Below are 23,000 nucleotides of genomic sequence, written 5' to 3' on the forward strand. Positions count from 1 at the left end.
AGTTTGCCTCTGGTCCTGCGAGCCACGAGGTCCCTGGCATCCTGGCTGCTGGGCGTGGAGGGACATGGAAGCTCTGGTTACCAGAACAGCTGACATCAGGCCTCAGGATGGCAGAGGTGCCAGGCCAGGCCACGGATGGGTGGGGTGTACTGGAATGGGTCCGAGGACAGGAGTCTTACCTTCAGGGTTCTCCATGACCCATCTGGAGAATGGATGGGGCGCGTGTCAGGATCCGAAGCAGGAAAACGTATCAGGGGTCTGAGCCTGCCCATGGTGCTCAAAAGCCTCACTTACTACTATTATCATCAATGTTCTCTCTCCTGGGACAAAGCTCTGCACCTCCCATACCTACTGCAGCAACGGGCTCAATCAACATTCAGTAAATGTTCATTTTTTTAAATGTTGAATTAAAAAACATCTCAGGGACTTCCCTGGTGGCGCAGTGGTTAAGAATCTGCCTGCCAATGCAGGGGAGATGGGTTCGAGCCCTGGTCCGGGATGATCCCACATGTCGTGGAGCGAATGCGCCCATATGCCACAACTACTGAGCCCGCACTCTAGAGCCCGCGAGCCACAACTACTGAGCCCACATTCCACAACTACTGAAGCTTGCGTGCCTACAGCCCATGCTCCACAACAAGATAAGCCACTGCAATGAGAAGCCCGTGCACTGCAACGAAGAGTAGCCCCGACTCGCTATAACTAGAGGAAGCCCGCATGCAGCAACGAAGACCCAGCGCAGCCAAAAATAAACAAATAAATTAATTAATTAATTTTAAAAAAACCTCAGTAAAATCACCTCTGAAAAGACGAGGATGCTGACAAAGTAAAATGAGCTCATTCTAATCAATTATACCGCTTTTTCAAAAAGATGATTAAAGTAGCAATTTAAAATGACCATGAAATCCTAGCTTTTGTCTCTTTTCAACAACTGGATCTGGACTAAAAATTTTTTAAGAAACCCAAACTCCAATGCTTGGGTATATTTTATGACTGGAATTCAGCTTTTATTTAATTTGTCTTTTAAGAAATGCGTTCATTTTGGTTAAGATGAAGTTTGCTTGGTTTTATGTAAGTGAAATACATAGACGCCAGTGGGTTTTCCTGGAGCGGGCCCAGGACTCAAGGCCTGGACACTGGTTCCCATTCATTCCAGACCGGAGAGCCGGGCACTGAACGTGGCCTTCCCCATTCATGTCCCGGCCAGTCTGTGGCCTTGGATGTCTCTTTCTCCTTGTGGCCCTTGCCCCTCATGACTATCAGTGATGAAACAGCATGAGAGAAATGAAAAGCTGTGGGACCAGGACTCAGAAAACCAGAGAACACCATACAACTTTGACTTGTGGGCACTTAATCTTTACATGTGTTTTTCATCCACAGAGACCCTTCAGAAGGGGAAAAGGGGCAAGGTTCAGTGTGCTTGATACCTTGTCTGCTCTTCCCACAGGGCTGAAGTCTTCCAGGACAAAAAAGGAATTTGCATTTCTCCATTGGTCTCACACTGAATTCACTTAATCCAATTTGCAGGGTGGGGCGGGGCAGAGGCAGGGCCTTCAGAAGTTGCAGAAACTGAACCCCAGGCTCTGCAGGTTCTCACTTCAGGTTAGGTGAGTTGCCTGGAGTCACAAGGCGGGTTTGCAAAAACAAACTGATACTAAGGTGCCCTTCACCTGCCAGTCCCAGGTGCAGTGGTTCTCAGTTGTGGGAGATTCTGTCCCCTGGGGGACACCTGGCTATGTCTGGAGATGGTCCTGATTGTCACAATTCAAGGTAGGGGGTGTAGTGCTGGCATCTAGTGGGTACAGGCCAGGGATGCTGCTAAACTTCCAACAATGCACCTGAACACAGAATTATCCCAAAAGCAACAGTGTCAAGGGTTAGAAACCCTGTGCTTGAACCACTGAGAAAGTGGCAGGGCGGGGGGCACCTCTAATTCCTGTGTGCGTTTCAAAGAAAGAAATATTAGATCCGAGGCCTGAAGGGAGCATCAGAGGTACACGAGACTGCCGCTACTCCAAATATTGTTCCGGGACCAGCATTAGAAATGCAGAGTTTCAGGCCTCACCCCAGACTTACCGAGTCAGATCCTGCCTTTTTAACAAGATCTCAAGGACATGTTCAGGTTCCTTCCAGGCTACACGGCCCCCAAAGCCACCTGTAGAGATGGACATTTAACTTGACCTCACATCTCACCCAGGCCAGTGTCCGAATCTGCTTCGCCAGGGTCAGGGTTTCAGGGACAGCCCTTCTCCCTTGAATCTGACCTGTGCCCCCTCCTCTGCTTTGCCAGGGGAAGAGAAGCACAGCTGAGTACGTTTCCCGTGTTCCTCCACGCAGGCCTACATCCTGCTGGGACAGTTCCTTCCGATGCACAAGAATGAAGCCGAGTTTCAGAAGTGGCTCGTTTGCTGCTGTGGTGCCACTGAGTATGAGGTGCTCCTGCTTCCTGTAGACCCTCCCCCCGCACTGCCGCTAGGAAATGATACCTCTGCACTGACTCTGGGCTCCAAGTCGTTATTCTTCTTTTCCACTTTATCGACACACATTGGTTATAAAAAGTAGTTCAAGAATGTAAAGAAGGACAAACACAAGAAAAATGACCCCCAGATTCCACCACCCAGAAACGGCCATCATTCACCTTATTAACCAATATCACGCCAACTGTCTCTGTAGCATAAATTTATCTAAAGGAATGGATAATTTTATTTAAAAATGGGAATTAAATTTTAAGTCAGCATAGCAGTTATCTATTGCATAACAAATGAACCCAAAACGTAGCTTCTTCACGCATACAATCATTTTGTCTCGCTCAGTTTCTGAGGGACGGGAACTGAGAGATGCTTAGCTGGGTGGGTCTGTCTCAGGGTCCCCTGTGAGGTTACAAACTATGGGCCGGGGAGCAGGTTGGTGGGGGCTAGGGGACCCACTTCCAAGAAGGCTCCTCACGTGACTGGTGGCCCAAGGCCACAGCTGGTCTCCGAGTGGGCCTCCCTCGGGCTGTAATGACCTGACATCTAGCTGCCCCCTGAGCAGGTGACCCAGGAGGGAATAAGAGAGCAGGAAGCTGCAGTCTTTCATGACCTAGACTCTGATTCACACAACATCACTTCTGCCTTGTTCTAGTTTTAGAACTAAGTGCCTACATCCTCAAGGGAGAATTAAACTTTCTTGAAATAGCAAATAATATGCAAACATTCTTAAGAGCATCACAGACAGATTTTTGAGGTATAATTTACATATGGTAAAACTTGCCCTTTTTAGGTGCATAGTTCTATGAACTTTGACAAATGCATTGTCCTGTAACCGCCACCATCATGGAGATAAACAGCATCTTTGTCACCCCAGCAAGTACCCTGGAGCCCCCCTGTAGTCATCCCTCACTCCTCCCCAGCGCTTGGCAACCAAGGGTCTGTTTTCTGTCCTTAGACTTTGGACTTTTCCAGAAAACTGTATAAATGGAATCACACAACATGTCGCTCTCTGAGGTACATTGTCTTCTTTTACTTGGTATAATTCAGTTGGGATGAATCCATGATACAGGCTTCTTAAACTTAAGAAACGTAGCAGGTGTTGTTGGTGTCCAGCCCATATCCTGGTGGCATTCACTGTTCTAGGAGAGTCCGTTACTTCACTCAAAAGCACCTGAATCCCCTCAGCCTGAGGGGTTCGCTGGCTGCAGGAGTGGGGTCAGCCCACGCACAGGGCAGGGAAGAAGTGCCTGGGAGTTAACACGCAGGTGAGCATTTAATCATGGGTGGAAGTTGATGGCCAAATGCCCCAGGTCCTCTCCCTGTGGGCGGGACAGCTCTGAGGCAGTTTTCCCCACTGTCCACTGGAGCTAAGCTGAGCTCCCCATAAAGAGTGGCCCCTGCTCTGTAACACCCGGCCTTGCTTCCTTCCCCTCCCTGCCTTGATTTCCCACTCCCCTACCAGAGCTTCCTGGGACCACCCTCTATACACAATGAAATACTCAAATTTTAGAGTCTGCTTCCAGAAGAACCTAACCTAAGACAACAGTGTTAAGATTTAATTTTAACAGAAGAAAAAAGTGGAACTGAACTGAAAGAATTACTGAACTTCACTGAATTTTTTTCTTCATCGCTAGATATAGTAATTTCTAAATCAATTTCTTCTGAGTTTAAAGAATAATGTGGAGAAAACAGTAAGAGAGAAGTTAGTACCATTAGGTTTATTTTAAACTTTGTCTTTCAATATTTGATGGTGTAAACTCCTACCAAAGAAAGAAATAAAAGTAAAAAGAAATGAACACTTTTACTTCTTGCCTCTCATTTTTTAGTTGGTTTTATTGTTACTTTTAATTTGTGAAGGTTTAGATAGCGTATGTGTTCTTCCCATAAGCCTACCCCCTGCAGTTATTTAGTTTTAGTTGTATATTTAAGAGCTTATCATTAATCTTTGTATCGTTATTTCAAAAATCATAGCTTTGTCACTCCTGAATTCTTTATTTTGATACATCTCTTTGTTCGTCGAGTTGGATCACTGTATCAGTCAGAATAGGCCACAGAATGCTGCTATAACAAACAAACCCCCAAATCTCAGTGATTTAGCCAAACAAGGTTGATTTCTCTCTCATGGTACATGTCCAGTATAGGTCATCAGGAGAGCTCAGGAGCTGAAACGTCTGTGAGGAAGAGGGGTCGACACTGACTCTTGGCCCAATATCTGTAGTTTGGGGGCATCCATGACTCAATACATGATTTCAATGAGTATTTATGGAGTGTCTAAGGTTCTGAGCATGGTTAGACACTGTGGGAAAAGCAAGGGAAATAAATATGAGTTTCTGTGGTTTCAAGGAGCTTACAGACCAGAAGTGATGGGAGAGGGGAGGGCAGACAGCCCAGAGGTGGTGGGGGAGGGGAGGGCAGACAGCCCAGAGGTGGTGGGAGAGGGGAGGGCAGAACAGCCCAGAGGTGGTGGGAGAGGGGAGGGCAGAACAGCCCAGAAGTGATGGGAGAGGGGAGGGCAGACAGCCCAGAGGTGATGGGAGAGGGGAGGGCAGACAGCCCAGAGGTGGTGGGAGAGGGGAGGGCAGAACAGCTCAGAAGTGATGGGAGAGGGGAGGGCAGACAGCCCAGAGGTGGTGGGGGAGGTGCAGGTGGGGGTAGGGGCTGTGGCCAGGGGGCAAACAGCCAGTAAAGGAGTCTCTGTGTCAGGTGCGGGTCACGCTTCATCACTGTGGGCAGCTGACCTCAACCCTGCTGGGGACTCAGGAGTCAGTGTAGACACGTGTTAATTCACCCCACCCTGGGGTCGTTTGTTGAGGACTACTCTCCCGGGGATTAATCACTCAGCTCCCAAGCCAGCCGCGTGGTGAACATGAACCCCACTGAGAAGGTGTTCAGGCCCCGAAGGGCAGGCACGGTCAGCCAGGTGTCGGCCAGCCGCGTGCACCCAGGCAGTGATGGCAGGGCACACGGCAGGGCAGGACACTGACAGCTCTGCCGCAGGCGGGGTCTGGAGTAGCCCTGGCTTTGAGAACAGAATCCACCCCTCACCACTAGTTCTAAGACCTTTGGAAAGTCAACCTCTCAGCCCAGTTTCCCAGCTGTAAAATGGTGATAATAACAGTATCTACTCAAGCGTCCAGAAGATTAAAATTCCTGCACCTGGTAAGAGCTTCATGTGTGGTAGCTCTAAAAACCTAAGTTTTAAAATGTGCAGCACTGACTGGGTATCGTTATTGAAAGAAAGGGGAGGTGGGTATGGATGAGTGTGGCCAGGGAAGGCTGCTAGGAGGAGGTGTTAAAAGGGGAGGTCAGGGTTGAGTGAGCTGAGGATGGAGAAGAGGGAGGGAAGGAAGCAGGGGGACCGGGAGGTGGAGAGAGAAGGAGCTACGAGGGGAAAGACAAGCCCAACTGGCCCAGAGAGAGTGAGCTGAGGACCCTGCAGGAGAGGTAAGGGGTGGGGCTGTGGGCTGCCGAGTGCGAGGCTCCCCCTCCCCTACCGTTTCCCCCAGACAGAGGCTGAATGTGAGCAGCTAGCTGGCCCCATTTCAGAAGCCTCTGTCTTGAGGAAGGCTAGTGCTCTCAGCAGTTGGCAGGACCGGGACACATCTGGGCCGATAACCCAGGATAGTGGGCCCTGCTCGCACCCCTAAGAAAGACGCTGTAGCAACTGATGTGGAAAATACCCACAACCCTCCTCTCCTCCTGGTACCCACACCCTTCACAAAGACTCTGCAGCTCCGCCTGTCAAGAGTCCATCTCCCTTCCTGCTGCAACTGGACTGCCCCTGTGACTTGCTTTGGCCAAAGGCACATGGCAGAGGTGACACCGTGACAGGTGTGAACCCCCTGTGACCACCACGCAAACGAGCCTGGGTTCGCTCACTGGAGGACAAGAGACACGTGGCCACTGCCTCGGCCCACGGCCAGCCAACCTCCAGACATGCAGGTGAGGCCTTCCTGGACCAGCCCGCCCATCAGCTGACCTCAGACCCATGAGTGAGTCCAGCTGAGGTCAGAAGCGCTTGGCCCAGATGAGAAAAACCCAACTAACCCACAGACGCGTACAAATACAACTCACTGTTTTAAGCCCTGTGTTTTGGCAGGCAGCTGTAGCTAACTGATAAATTCCCACATGAGGCCTGGGAGTGTGGAGAATCTCCAGGTATAAACTGAGAATCTCCTACTTTACCTATATTTTAGAAAGCCTCCTGATGGCATCCTGGTGGGCGGTGGTAAGGAGAGGGGTCACCACGGGTCACACACAGAAGCCAAGCGACTGTGATGGGGGTGGAGAAGGAGAACAAAATATTTTTTTTAAAGTGTGTCTTGGGGTGGGAGGAGGTGGGACAAAGCTGTGACAATCTCAGGGCGAGACCAGAGTGTCCATTGTATGACCAGCTGTGGGTGGTCTGGGGTGACTGATTCCTGGAAAGGTCTGAAAGGAAGCTGGAGACAAACCTTTAAGCAAGTGTTTCTGGAAATATATATAAATTTTAACCGATAGCTGCTCTAAATCTTTACAAGCAGGGATACAAGGGGTTGATTCAGCACACACTACACCAGCACTTCACTCGCATTCCCCAAATCCTCCCGGGGTGAGAAGGCAGCATTTTCCCTGTCTTACAGGTGGGGACTCTGAACAGCAAAGAAGTTAAGTAAGCCGGTCACACTGACTGACTGGTGGTTTCAATCTGGGTCTGTCTGAAGCGGTACCTGCTGCCTGCAGAGCCGCCTCGGGGGTGGGAGAGGGAGTGTATCTGGTGATTTCAAAGTGCTCTCAGGGGCTCAAAGGTGGCATCTACCAGGTACAGACAGGCATTGGAATAAGTGAGGGAAACCTGTTCGAACGGCCATGCAAAGATGACCGTGAGATAGTGGGGGAAACAGGTCACTGAGAAAGAATCATTCAACAGATGTTTGCTGGGCACCTACTCTGTGCCAGGTGGTTCTTGGTACAGGAGAAAACACAGCAGATGAGACTATCTTCCCTCAGAAGCTGGCATTCTAACGGGAGAAGGCGGGAAACAAAGGTGGATAAGTAAAATACATATTAATCTGAGTGGTATGAAATTGACATGGCAGGGGTCAAAAGTGGTTGAACATGGACAATTTTACGTGGTTCAGCCTTACAAATTAGTTTCAGGATGAGTGAAGAAAAGAAAGCAAGGGGGACTTCCCTGGTGGTCCAGCGGTTAAGACTTTGCCTTCCAATGCAGGGGGTGCGGGTTCGATCCCTGGTCAGGGAGCTAAGGTCCCACATGCCTCGTGGCCAATAAAACCAAAACGTAAAATAAAAGCAATATTGTAACAAATTCAATAAAGACTTTAGAAATGGTCCACATCAAAAAAATCTTAAAAATAAAAAACAGAAAGAAAAGAAGTTGAGGAAGGGGGTCAAGACTGTTAGGGAGATGGGAGATTTTAAACAGGGCAGCCAGGCCAGGTAAAGGCCTGGAAGGGAGGAGCTGAGAGCTGTGGGAAGCCTGGGAGGAGAACTTCAGGCGGAGGGAAGAGCCAGTGCAAAGGCCCTGAGGTGGGGTGCGCCTGCTGACTTCAGGAAGAGGAGCGAGCCAGGTTGGGGGCAGCAGAAAATGAGGTCAGATCATGTGGGCCTTGTGGGTCATCAACAGGACTTTGGCTTTAACTAGGATAGAGATGGGACCCCACTGGAGAACCACATGATCAGACACACGATTGAGAAGATCACTCTGCTGTGTTTGGAAGAGTCTCAAGGGGCCAGTTAGGAAGCTATGCGGGAACCCAGGTGGGAGGTGATGGTGGGTCACCAGATCTATCCTGAAGGTAGAGCCAACGGGGGTGAGCGTCGATAGAAAACGGGAGTGGATCAAGGGCTGAGCAGGCAGAGGGATGAGAGAGAGCTACGAAGAGATGGGGCGGGATCACCCCAGAGGTTGGAGGTTCCTGATGATGCAGGAAGGCGGTGTTTCCGGGAATAGGAGTGGGGGCACCTGTGTCAGATGCTGCCGACAGGTCAGGTGGGTAAGGACTGGGAATCAGGGCCGGAGAGAATTTTTGCACGCTGTGCGGAAGACCCCAGAGACGGGAGCCCTGGGGATGCGGGAGAGAGAGGGAGGCGTTGTTGGCACTGTGTCCTCGAGCAGGTGCCCGGTGGAATCCAGGACACAGGAGGAAGGACTGGCCTTGGCTGGGAGCACACAGGCTCCTCCACAGAGGATCACAGGAGGGGAGGAAGAGCAGGGGCCTGACGCAGGGAGGTGGGAGATGTGGAACCTCTCTTCCCACAGCCTCTCTTTTCCCAATGCAATAGGAACAAGGTGGCAGGCTGCGGACGCAGATGGGGTGGAGTTAGTTGTCTAGGACAGTGGAAGGATGGGTGGGTTTTATAGAGGGATTCATTTGTGTACATAATGTAGATAGATAGATGGATAGGAGATCAGATAGATAGATAATCACTTGAGCTTTTTATCAGTAAGTATTACTTTTGTGATCAGAAAAAAAAAACAATAGAAGACATTCCATTTTGGAACATGAAGAACGAGAGCTCTAGAGACAGGTGGACGAGGCCCTTGGGACAGCCATCCTGTGCATCCAACACCCCGTCCTTCCCCTGGATTCTCCCATAGGGCTGGTCTCACATCCCGAGCTCTGTCCTTCTAGGCAGAGAGAAAGCTCCACTCAGAATTCTCCAACTTGGAGACTTTGGGACCTTCTTTTTCACTCACTCCCCCTAATCTCTAGTTCCCACTTAACTTCCCAAGGTCAAGGTTACCTTGGAGAACTGCAAGAGGGTAGCTGTCTTTCTGGATCCATTGCTACCAGATTCTCCATAGCTATGCATTGTGTTCCCCTCTGGTTTATTTTAAGGACAAACCTTCCTGCACAAACTATGCTCTTTGATCGCTTGGCCTAGCCCAGTGACTGGATCTTCTTGGACCAGACTGAGGGTCTGCTGTGGCCAGGACACTGGGCAGAGATTCAGAAGACCTGGATAATGCCACAAGCGGGTCTGAGACCACAGCCAAACCCCTTGACTTGTCTGTGAAATATCTGATTCTCCTATCTCTCAGCTTTGCTTTAAAGAGAATGCAGAAATAGACAGAAAGCCATCTGAAGTGGGAAAGGAGCTGGGGTGCCCTCCAGCAGTGCAGTGTGTAGCCACGGCATTATTTTACTGTGGCAGCAGCTGCGGGCTGGTGGCAGCGACAGCTCAGCTCTCCTTGTTTACGCACGTTGGTCAGTACCTGCTATGCTGTGCTGTGACAACAGCAGCAACGAACAAGAGCTCAGTGGCTGAAAACAATCAAGCCTTGTATCTCAGCAACATCACAGGCCCATTTCAGGTCTGCTGGGGACGGTTCTGGACGGCCCTCCCTCCAGGACCCGGGCTGACGGAGCAGCTCCTTGTAGAACATTTGAAGGCTGCTGCGGCAGAAAGAGAGCCCTGGGGGTGTCTCACACCGGCAATTACATGGGCTGGCTCAGAGCTGACGGGTCACTTCCACGAACAAATCATTGGCCAGAACACGTCATATAGTTTCACCCAATGCCCAAGGGGACCAGGCAGTGCTGTCTGCTGGCAGAGGGGAACGTGGAAAATTGGGGCAAACATCTCAATTCACTGCCACGGAGTCCTTCTTGGGAGGGGGTGAGATTCACAGAAAGTCCCCGCGAAGGCTCTGTCCCATGCCATATATGTCCCTTTTCTTTGTTTTTTTGAAAATTTCCCACCATTACTCAAATATAGGAGAATGTATAGAAGAAAATTCATAACTCTCCCCAGACTATCAATACCATCCACTATTTTACTGTATTCCTTTCCACTCTTTCTTAGCTTGCATAGGTATACATTTGTTAATAACAGCTTTATTGAAATATACTTCACACACCATAAAGTTCACCTTCCCGAAGTGTACAGTTCAGTGGTTTTTTTAGTGTATCCATGGAGTTGTGCATTTAATTGCAGGATTCAAACAGAAAGAAAAGCTATTTAATTTCAGGATATTTTCATCACCCCCAAAAGAATCCCCATTAGCGGTTCCATTAGCGGTCACCCCCCACCCCCCAGTCCAGCCCCTGGAAACCACTAATCTACCTTCTGTCTCTATGGATTTGCCCATTCTGGACATTTCATAAAAATAGAATTGCACACTCTACGGGCTTTTCTGACTGGCTCCTTTCACTGAGCAAAACGTTTTCAAGGATCATCATGGGAGAGTAAGTGCATGTGTCCATTTAAATCAACAGATGGAGATTCTATCAAACATCAGTTATCCTGTTTCCTTCATTTATATGTTTTAAACATTTTCCCTCATTATGAAATCTTTGAAAAATAGTATTTCCTGGTTATACAACAATTCATCAAATTTATGTGCAATCATGTATTGAATAGCGCCCCTAGTTTGGGACTTTTAGGTGGTTTCTGTGAGCAGGTAACCATGTTTTATTGAATGAATGAATGAATGGAGGCTTAAATATAAATCTTTGCAGCATTCCCCATCTTTCCTTTAGGAAGATGCCTAGAAATGGATCTACAGTGGGAAAACGGACATCTTCAAAGCTTTTGATTCTCACTGCAACTGCTTTTCTGCAAAGGTCGACCCAATCTGCTGAATGTGGCTTTGAGTGGGTCTGACCACATCTCACTCCGTTTCACTCAAGGCAAAACCAGATTCCTTATGTGGCCCAGAATGCCCTACAGTCTGGCCTGTCCCTCCCTCATCCCTCTCTCTGCCTCACTGGCTCTCACCGCCCGGCCAGGCCAGCCTCCCTGTTGGTCCTGAAACACATCACACCCTCTTGCTGGCAGGGACCTCTGCACAGCTGTTCCCTGAGCCTGGAGCCCCTTCCCCAGTCCCCACCCGGCTCACTGCTACCCTTCAAGGCTCTGCTTTCGAGACCCTTTCTAAGCAAGGCCCTCGTGTTAGAAACGTCACCCCCAGCATCTCCTCTCCCAGCTTTATTTTTATGTTTCCCCAGAGCATTTATCACCTTGTAATATACTGTATAATTTACTTATTTTGTTTATTGTTTCAACCCCCTAAAATGAACAATTAGGGCCTGGCCCAGGGCCTGGCATGGGGGAGGCGCTCAATAACCGAGTGTTGAATTGAGTTGGCGGCCAGCACGGAGGGTCTCCCTATAAAATTGGGGACCCCGACCTCCTCCTCTGGATGTGAGTGCAGGCTCTGGTCTCCCCTCAAGTCCTAGTCAGTGTTCTTTCTTGATTCAGCTCGGGAGCCAGGTGCACAGGCGGCTGGCTTGAGGGCTGTTGGGTCTGCCCTGTAGTGAAACTGGAAGGGGTGGCCCCCGACAGACTAGCCCCCGTGACTGGACAGCACAAAGGCATGTTTGGGGGATGGAGCCCAAATCTTGGGGCCCACACAGAGCAAGCCCACCAGTGACCCACCCAGCGCCCAGCCCTGGAACTTGGGCCTCACCAGGCCTCCAGGGAGCAGGCTCCCAGCCTGGACACAGACGGCAGCCCCTGGTCTCTGCAGAGCAGGCGGTCTCCTGCACAGGCACCGGGACAGCACAGTGAGCGGGGAAAGGAAGCTCCCGCGGGAAGCTAGGACTCCCCTCTCGGCCAGGCTGGCAAAGCAGCAGGGTGTCCCTAGGAGCCTCCCATTTTGGGCTACTTCTGGCTAGGCTCCTGGGGCTTCCAGGGTGGGCAGAGGATCAGAAATGACCCCAATCCCGGAGCTGCCCCCAGGTCACCTCCACCAGCAGGCTGGGCCACCTCAAGGGCCAAAGGGCTTCCCTCCTGATCTGCCCCATGAATCCCTTGCCCACCCAGACCCCTGGGATCCAGCCACTGTGGGGGGAGACACCCAACCTAGCCAGGAACGTTTCTGGAATTCTGCCTTCAGAATGACTATTAACACTTAAAATGTTCTCTTAAATATTCTCAATATGTCAAATCTGTCTTGTGAAGGTCCATTTGAATTTGGAGAAAAGTAAAGTTACTTAAAGTCTTATGAATTTGATGGGTGATCGAGTTATGGAACATGGTCTTTTAAAAATTTTTTATTGACGTGTAATATACACGCAGAAAGGCACACAAATCATAAATAAGCATCTTGGTGAGTTTTCAGGAATGGAATACCGGCCCAGGTGGAGAACAGGGCACTACCAGCAGCCAGGAGGCCCCTAAAGCCCCTTCAGACAGGTCCACCTCCCCAAGGCTATCCTGACATCTAGCAGCAGAGGTAGCGTATCCTGTTCTTGAACTTGATATAACGGGAGCATGCAATGTGCACACTTCTGTGTCTGGCTCTTTCCATTATGTTTGTAGGATTCATGCATGATATTGCAGGCACAGTTCTTTCTTTTTCATGACTGTATACTATTCTGTTAAACAATTGGACTAATTTGTTTATTGACAAACAGTGCTGCAGAGAACATTCTTGTACTTGTCTTTTGGTGAATGTATTATCATTTATCTTGGGCATATACCTCAGAGCAGAATTGCTGGCTCATAGGTATATGTATATTTAGCTTTCTCAGATACTATAAAACATTTTGATGTGGGATAAAGTAATTTAAGTGTTTCTCAAGGGGCTGGGACCTTGGGAGGAACATGAGTACCTCTCATGCTGGCATTTCAGGATTCCTACAAATAGTTTCAAACTCCCTATTCCTCCCTAAACCCCGAGATTCCTGAGAGCCCATCCAGGGAACCCTGACCCCTGGTTGAGAAAGTCTGTCTGATGGTGGGGGGTGAGGGGTGGGGGTGCGTCCTTCCTCCAGAGGGTGTGAGCTGCTGTCCTAACATCCCAGGCAGGCTGGAGAGGGTGACAAGGGACAGCCCCTTTTAGGGGCATTGCCAACGGCTCAGCCCGGATACGATCACCACTGCTGGACCCCAAAGGAGTGGTCTCCCCTTCCTCACATCCCCGTCCAGTTCATCACTTGGTGCTGTCAACCCCTACTTCAAAATGCATGCATGACCTGCCCAGTTCCTTAGCTCCACGCCACCCGGTACTGCTCTTCTCTGGAAGATGACAATCCCTTCCCCCCTGAGCCTCCTGCTTCCACGTCTGCCCCCTGTGGCTCATTCTCTGCCCAGGAAGATCATTTAAAAACAAGTTTAAAGACCTAAATGTAAGACCAGACACTATAAAACTCTTAGAGGAAAACATAGGCAAAACATTTTATGACATAAATCACAGCAAGATCCTTTTTGACCCACCTCCTAGAGTAATGAAAATAAAAACAAAAATAAACAAATGGGACCTAATTAAACTTAAAAGCTTTTGCACAGCAAAAGAAACCATAAACAAGAAGAAAAGACAGTGCTCAGATGGGAGAAAATATTTGCAAGTGAAACAACGGACAAAGGATTAATCTCCAAAATATACAAACAGCTCATGGAACTCAATATCAAAAAAACAAACAACCCAATTAAAAAATGGGTGGAAAACCTAAATAGACATTTCACCAAAGAAAACATACAGATGGCCAAGAGGCACATGAAAAGATGCTCAACATCACTAATTACTAGAGAAATGCAAATCAAAACTACAATGAGTCACACCGGTCAGAAAGGCCATTATCAAAATATCTAGAAACAATAAATTCTGAAGAGGATGTGGTGAAAAGGGAACCCTCTTGCACTGTTGGTGGGAATGTAAATTGATACAGCCACTATGGAGAACAGTATGGAGGTTCCTTAAAAAACTGAAAATAGAACTACCCTATGACCCAGGAATCCCACTGTTGGGCATATACCCTGAGAAAACCATAATTCAAAAGGAGTCATGTACCACAATGTTCATTGCAGCACTATTTACAATAGCCAGGTCATGGAAGCAACCTAAATGTCCATTGACAGATGAATGGATAAAGAAGATGTGGCACATATATACAATGGAATATTACTCAGCCATACAAAGAAACAAAATCGAGTTTTTTGTAGTGTTATTTGTAGTGACGTGGATGGACCTAGAGTCTGTCATACAGAGTGAAGTAAGTCAGAAAGAGAAAAACAAATACCGTATGCTAACGCATATATATGGAATCTAAAAAAAATGGTACTGATGAACCTAGTTGCAGGGCAGGAATAAAGATGTAGATGTAGAGAATAGACGTGAGGACACAGGGGTGGTGGTGGGAAGCTGGGAAGAAGTGAGAGTAGCATCGACATAGATACACTACCCAATGTAAAATAGATAGCTGGTGGGAAGCAGCTGCATAGCACAGGGAGATCAGCTCGGTGCTTTGCAACGACTTAGGGGGGTGGGGTAGGGAGGGTGGGAGGGAGGCTCAAGAGGGAGGGGATATGGGGACATATGTATGCCTATGGCTGATTCACTTTGTTGTACAATAGAAACTAACACAGCACTGTGAAGCAATTATACTCCAATAAAGATGTATTAAAAAAAAACTAGTTATGGCCCCACCTCCTTAAAGTTGCAGTGCCCTTACACTGCACTTAAAAACCATCCAGACACCCCCAGACTGCCTCCCCTGCCCCATGTGACCTGCTCCCGTTTCCCTCTGGGACTCTGTACTTCTCTCCCTGTGTCCTCATCAAAACTTTTCTGTTCCTTAAGTTAGACCAGTAAGCTCCTGCCTCAGGGTCTTTGCACATTCTGTTCCCGCCTCCTGCTATGCCTTTCCTGCTGATATTTGCATTGAGCTCAAAGTCACCTCTTCAAAAAGGCCTTCCCTGATCATTTACCCTAAAGTCCTCTCCTCTCTGTTACTCCCTGTCACATCACCTTCTTTATTTTCTTCCTAGTGCTTGTTTCCTCTAGAGAGATGGTCCTTTACCCTGAATGCCTGGCTCCCAGCGCCAACATGTCAAGTGGTGCATCCCAGCACTTCTACGCATATCTGGTGAGTGAAGTGAAACACAATTCCAGTGCAGCAGGCGTGGTCCTCTGGGTTCCCTCACTCACAGGCTCACAAAACCCGTGGTGGCATCCCCACCACTGCTCGCAGGCTGCCTCACTCAGGGGCCCATAAGGGCACACGGGTGCATTGATCTTTCCCCCTGGGCCTTGGCCACCCCTGGGAGGTGAGCTGTCCCTGCTCACGTGTTTGGGCGGCAAGTCTGTGACTCTGGGGCACCACTCCCCTCCTGCAGACAGTGCCGTGTCTGTCACAGAGCTGGAACTGCCCCCTCTGATAACTGGGAAGCCGAAGCAACAGGCAACATTTAATGAGACATCTCTGAGTACCTGTGTGCCAGGTGCAGAGCTGGGCACTGGAGTCAGGAGCTAAAGTTCACAGGCCCTGTCCTCAGGAAGCTTACAGTTCAGGTGGGGAAGAGAGGGAACCAGACAAGTGCAATGCTATTGGTTCAGAGGTTGCAAACAGCTCACAGTGCAAGGATGCTGTGAGATGCCTTGCCTGGATGCCCTCAGCCTGCCTCGGGGTCACGGCAGATGCAGTGGACCACCCACCCCCTCAGGCACGCTGCGGGCCACTGCTTCTGTCAGCACTTGTGTTGCTTGAGCGCTTGCAAGCTGAGGGTGGCCTGCAACTGGGGAGCACAACAGTTGGTGGGTAAATACCCCGGCTTCCCCACCCTTGAGGGACCATCCTGAGGCAGGTTCTACAGTGTTTCCCGGAGCAGCCCAGTGGGACAGAGCCCAGTTATCCACAGGCAACCCGGCCATCGACATACCTCTTATTGGCTTCCTTTTTCCCCACCTCACTCCTCCAGCCACTCCCTGTGCGGCTTGGATTCCCCTCCCAAATGAACTACCTGCATCCAAGTTCTCATCTCAGAGCCTGGTTTGGGAGGAACTAAGACAGTGAGAAGCAGCTGGGTGTCAAACAATAGGGAGCAGTGGGGAGTGTGGCAAACTGCAGTGTCCACGCCCCTGAAAGGGAGCAACTGACACTCAGCCATATTGCTAACTCCTTCAGGTATTCCAGAGCTACTGAAATCCAGGTTGTCATGTGAAGGCTCCCAACTTTTTAATGTTATAACAAATGCCAGAAGTTTGAAAAATACAGTAAAGAGCAAAGCACTTCAGTGACTGTAATCTGCCTTCCAGCCAGCAGTTTGCTGGCCCTGGAGAGCTAAAGATGTGTCCAGGTAGCCCAGGCACCCAGCCCAGAGGGTGCAGGAAGGGGAGAAAGCTTGCTGAACGTGGGATCCCTGAGTGGGGTCTTAAGGAGACAGCAAGGGGACGAAGGTGAGAAAGAAAAGGAAGAGGAGGTCAGGCAAAGGGAGAGGTGATGGGCTGGGCCACACGTGAATAAAAACGGAGCCTTGGAGCTTTGGGGGTGTGTGTGTCTGGAGAGCAGGGTACGTGTGGGGATGGGGAGAGAGACCCTAGATTGTCCATAAAGGTGAGAGTCCACTATATGCCAGACCCAGTATTAAACACTTGTGTGCAGTTTTCATTGCATCTTCAAAAGTTGGAATTACTGTTTGCTTATTTATGGAGAAAACGAGGCACAGAGTGGTTAAGTTATTTGCCTAAAGTCACACAGCCAGTGTGTAGAGAAGTCTGGACTCAATTGGAGCCTTGCTACTAGGTGGGTGGGGCCAGGTCTGTCAACACCTCATGTGTGATTCTTGCAACTTTAAATTTTATCCCAACCACAATAAAATGATCCCAAAGTGCCCGTGAGCTTTGGCATCAAGGATGCAGCCTTAGTGAGGACCCTGCAGTGGGGACAGAGCAGACTGGGGTGCGCTGGGGAGTGAACAGGAGGTAGGGGCTGGGGGACAGTGAGTGCAGAAATGATGCCTCACCCAGAGCCCCTGGGCGATCTCCGAAGCTGGAGGCCTCTCAGCTTTCAGGTCGGTGCCATGTGTAATGGGCTCACAGGCCCTGGGCAGCAAAGGCAGCGGTGATGACCTTTCACCTTTCAAGGGCTGCTCCAGGGGAGGGTGTGGTGAGGAAGAGTCAGGCTGGGGGAAGTGGCAACTGGATGAGCTGGAGCCAGAGGGAGAAGCAGGGAGACGGCCTCCCTTCCCTCTCTGTGTAGAGACTTCTTAGAACTCAGGACCACCCCGAGGGGCATCTGGGAGGGTTTGCATGCCCTTGCCAGAGGGCCTAACCATCGCTCCATCAGATTTCAGGCTGGAGTTTTAAATGCTCCTGGGAGGGTGGGTGGGCAGGGGCCAATCTCTGCCAGCTTTTCACTTCTTGTGATGGAATCTAGAACAGTACATGTCCGCTGATAATCAATACCCACTTGCTGGGGTCAGAGGAGCCACTGGTTGTCTGTCCATCGTGGGCTGTGTTACCAAGATCGCTGGGACACCCCTCGCCTGGCCTGGGAAGGCCCCCACGCACTGCACCGCTCACAGGTAGTCCAGCATCTGCTGTCAGTGGCTTGAGCAGGAACCAAAGGTGTTAGAAAATTCAATGTCTCCACTCACTGGATCGTGTCTGCAGCCAGGGGAGCAAGCAGCAGAGCAGACAGCAAGAAGGACCCTCCGGTCCAGCTGGCCTGGAGGAAAAGCACGTTTATCTAAGCGCCATCCTTTGGAGAGACTCTTCTGGATGAGCTTTGACTCCAGTAGATACCTGAGACCAATCACTTAAGAGACACCTTAATATAGATTCATCCATTCATCCATTCATCCATCCAACCAACAAATATTTACTGAGAACTACTGCAGATTTTTTAATGGCCACAAATTATTTTAGATTCCTCTCATCAAGAATTGGGGTGTAGATTCCCTAGTAACTACTTTTCCCACAGAGTAGAGTGGAAGCTCTTCTTTGCAACTTCCAAGGCCGTGCAACTCTGGTCTAGTTCACTGAAAGGCTAATCCTCCATATAAACAATCTGATGACCCCGAGGTGGCCAGGCTGAGCCCCGCCTCCAGCCATTCCAGCCTAGGCACCAGACCTGGGAGTGAGGAAGACCTGTTGGATGTGGACCCGCCAGCCCCAGCCAGTGCTTTGAGTCACCCCCAACCACTCAGTCTTCCCAGCTGAGGCCCCAGACAGTGTGAAACAGAAACAAGCCACCCTGCTGGGCCCTGCCCAAACCTGTGGGCATAACCAAATGGTGGTTGTTCCATGTCTCTATGTCAGGGGAGGCCATTATGCACAATAGCTGAGATTCTGCTACTATGTATTAGAACCTGCTATGTATTCGGTGCTATTCCAGGCGCTGCAGATAAGCAATAAGCGAGATAGGCCAAGTCTTATCCCATGTGGGGCTAACACTCCATCTGGGGAAGACGGATAGTGCAAACAAACGCTCAGGCAGTGACTCAATGGTTCAGAAAAATAAAACCAGAGAGTGTGATAGGGACTGTCAGGCTATCTGAGGTGGTGGTGGGGTCAGGGAAGATCTATCTGAGGAGGTGATATTTGGGCTGAAACCTGAATGATAACAGGAGGATCAGGGGAACAACAAGCACAAAGGGGTTGAGGATGTTGGAGGAGCAGACCAGCCCGTGAGGGTGGAAAGTGGTGAGGAAGGGCAGGATTGGAGGAGACAAGGCCAATGTGGCAGGCCAGTCATGGCCATGTGAGTCATGGTGAGGAGGCTGGATTGTATCCTAAGAGCAATGGCAAGTGACATGGTCTGGACGTTAAAAAGATGGCTCTGGCTGCTATGCAGGGAGTGAATTGCAAGGAAAAAGGGAGGAAGCAGGGACTCCAGGGAGGAGCCTTGTGTATAATCCAGGTCTGAGCTGGTGTGGGGAACAAGGAGGTCATGGTGGAGATGACCAGAAGCAGATGGAGTGAGACTTTGTTTCTGAGTTGGGCTAACAGCTCTCATGAATGAATTCATTGTAGAAAGAAAGGGAGAGGGAAGACTCAAGGATGACTCCTAGGTTTCCCTATGTCAAATAATTTTGGATTGCATTCTAGGCATTGTCAATGCTATTTTATAGAGCCTCTGGATTCTGTTATATTCCTCTGAAGAGTATTGATGCTTGTTTGTCTGTTTGTTTACTTGTTTTATGAAGCAATAAACTTGGCTAGACTCAAACTGCAGATTCTGCCTTTTGGGCAGCAGTTCAAACCTCAATTCAGTTCTCTTAGCCTCAGCTAGGCCATTGGACATCTTCCCCACATGTGCATGGTGCACAGTCAGCTGGAGATTTGGACAGAGTCAATACACAGGATAAGGGGATTTCCTCCTCTAGGCCTCACCTTTCTGAGGTTCTCCTCTCACTTTCCAATAGCTGTGGTTGCCCAGACTCTTATCTTCCAGTTCTACAAGCCAAGAAGACTGCAGGTTTTCTATTGGAGTTTTAGCTGCTCTGCATAGTTTAGTCTGGGAACTGCCCTTGGGCTAAATAAAAGCCAGAAAAATACAGAATGGGAAACTCTTCCTGTGCCACTCCTCTACGGCCAAGTGCAGAGCCCTTCTAGTTTCTGTCTGCTTTTGTTCACTCTCCAGTGCATTCAGGAAGTTTTTTAGTTTGTAAGTTAAACTTTTAATTTTGAGATAATTCATTCTTAAGAAATAATACAGACCCTTTTACTCTCAATGTTTCCCCCAATGGTAACATCTTGCAAAACTGTAGTACAACATCACAATCAGGATGTCGACATTGATATAATCTAGATACAGAACATTTCACCACCTCAAGGATCCCCCTTGCTGTCCTTGGATAGCCACACCCACTGCCCTCCCATCTTCACCCCTTCCTTAACTCCATCACCACTGTTGTCCATTTCTAAACTGTTGTCATTTCAAAAATATTAATATACATGGAATCGTGCAGTGTGTAACTTTTAGGGGATTGTTTTTTGTTTTGTTTTGTTTCGGTTTTGCTTAACATAATATCCTCGAGATTCGTCCAAGTTGCACGTATCAATAGTTCATTCTTTAACTCCATGGCATTCCTTACTCCAGGGTTTTTTAACCTGTTGAAGAACAGCTGGGCTGATTCCAGCTTTTGTCTATTACAAACAAAGCTGTTATGAACATATGTATACAGATTTTTTGGTGGACATAGCCTGCATTTTCTGGAATAAATGCCTAGGCATACAGTTCCTGATTTGTATGGTAGTTGCATGTTTAGTTTTTTAAAGAAACTGCCTAACTCTTTTCCAGCACGGCTGTACCGCTTCACATCCCATTGGCCATGCATGAGTGATCCAGGTTCTCTGCCTCCCCACCAGTATTTGGTGTTGTCACTATTTTTTATTTTAGTCATTCTGATAGGTGTATAATGATACCTCGTTGTGGTCTTAATTTGAATTTCCCCACTGGCTAAAAATACTGAGTATCTTTTCATGTGTTTATATTTGCCATCTCCAAAAATATTTGGGTTTGGTGGATTGGGTTTCATTGGAATCCTTCGTGTGCACATGGCAGAAACCCACTTAGAGCTTTCAGGGCCCAGAGCAGGAGTTTGGTGGAAGGAGCTGTTTCTGAGATACCGCCAGTTAGTGGGGGAAGGGCAGGAGCCAGCCTGGGTCTCAGGCAGCTGGAATCCTTAATCCAACCTTGTCGCTACCCTCTCTCTGCCTCTCTCTCTGCCTGGCTGCTTTATTCTCTTCAACCACAGACTGCAACTTCCCAAGGCAGAGCACACAGTCACCACCAGCCCTGGGGCCTCACATCCACAGCACCCAGAAACAGGGGGCCTAGTCTTCGGTTGCAGGTTTTAAAGTTCTGGGGGAGGGCAATGATCCACATCGTGGTGGCCAGGGCCACAGGGATTGGCAGTCAGAGGGGACAGTTCCTCGTGGTGGGCAGCCTTGCAGACCCAACCACAGGTGTCCCCGCCAAGTTTACTGCTAGCTTCAGAGGTCCGGACGAGACAGCTGGAAGGCACAAAAAGACACGCCTTCTTTGTTCTTCTCACACTCAGTCTGGAAGTTCTGCTCAGCTCCAGCCCAAACCCCATCCAAGCATGACAGACCATTCAGGCCAGCCTTCCTGGGGTTTCTCTAACTCCTGATGACTTCCTCTGTGAGTCAGAGCAAAGCTAGCTGCTATAACAAATAAGCCCCTGCATCACAGTGGGCCACACAGTACAAGTTTTCTTCTTGCTCACTTAAGAAGCCCGTGTGTGTGTTTGAAGTTGAGGTGGCCTTCCACATGTGGGGATCTAAGTTCTCCTTTCATCCCCAGCCTCAGAGTCCTCTGCGTTCAGCCAGGAAGACCGGGAGAGGTGGGATGGGGAAGACACACCCATCACTTCTATTCGCATTCCCATTGGTGGGAACTGGTCATGTGACCCTTCTGGGATGCAAGGGCTGATGGGAAATGTAGTTACTGGCTGGACAGCTCCTTCCCAGCCACCAGTTTACACTAGGGAAGGAGGAGCACGCATTTTTTGTGGTCTGCTGGCCATCTTGCCATCCCTCCTCCTGCCCGTGCGCCGGCCGCCCACAGATGAGTCCCTCATTGTCCTCTGTTTCCTGCCTGCCAATCCCAATGTCCATAACACCTGGAACCCTTGTCTCTGCTGCTCCCAGGGACCCAGCAGGCTTCATGAAAGATGGTGAGCCTCCCCCAGTAGTTATAGATGCCAGCTCCCAGCTCCAGTCTGCAGACCAGCTGCCTGCTTCTATGAATTAGGTTTTATGGGCACCAGGGCCATGAGCAGAGCGAGGAAACGCAGGGCCAGGCAAGGGCAGGACTGGAGTCTGCCTTCAGTTAAACTTTTGACACTTTGTTCACCTTGGATTTTTTGTATTACTTCTGATTTTTTTTTTAAATCATGTTAAGGTGTTATTTATCCTGATTCCTGAGTCTCTTGGTGGCCCCTTAAACGTGGCGCCCCAGGCAAGCGCCTCCTTGCTTCACTGTAGCCCCAGCCCTTGCCTCGCCTTCCAGTCAAGGTCCCTCCCTCCAAGAACCTGGCCCGGAGGAGGCGCCCCACCCTGAGTGAGGCTGGGGCAGAGAGGAGAGGAGGGGAGGGGTCTTATCATTGTGTCCCAGAGAAGAACTCCAGTCTCTTTCCTCTGCCCCCACCAGGCCCACAGGACGGGGAGGCCGGCTATCCGAGGAACGGGGCCAAGGGCAGGTGGTGGGAGGGTCCCCGTTCGTCCCCAGGAGGCCGCCCGCCTCCGGCCAAGGCTCCTGCCGCCTCTGAAGTCGGCCCAGGGACCTGGCTTATCTCACTCCCCTGGAATCATTCTGAGTTGAGTCCTATGAACCTTCCAAACTGAAGCCACATTTCACAACAGTTTGGTAGAAAAACACAATCGTCACCTGTTTGAAGCTGCAGAATTTTCCCCAGAGCTGTTGGGTTTCACTTCACAGTCCCCAGGTTTCATTGCTTTTTGCTTTGCAGCTGGTGGTCTCTCTGTCTCTGCCTCTGTCTCTCTCTCTCTCTGGGCAGGTATTGTGCGTGGGGCTCAGTTAGGAGGGGCTCTGTCAGTTTCTCTGGAGGTCAAGGTGTCGGGGCAGGCAGTGGCTTCCTTTAAAATGAAAATCAGAATATTTCCCAGCCAAGCAGGGCACCTTGCATCCTCGTGAGAAGGACCAAATGCCTCAAGAAACCGTAGGCTGCTCCTGGCCCCAAGAAAACAAGCCCTGTTCTATGAATTAACGGAGGCTGACCTACCCCTTCACCCCCTCACCCCACATCCCACAGTTCCCTCCCAGATGCACACTGAAGGGAAAAGCAAAAGAAGGTTCACAGCAGCATGGATCA

The sequence above is a fragment of the Phocoena phocoena genome, chromosome 15, assembly GCF_963924675.1.
Source record: "Phocoena phocoena chromosome 15, mPhoPho1.1, whole genome shotgun sequence".
NCBI classification, from domain to species: Eukaryota; Metazoa; Chordata; class Mammalia; order Artiodactyla; family Phocoenidae; genus Phocoena; species Phocoena phocoena.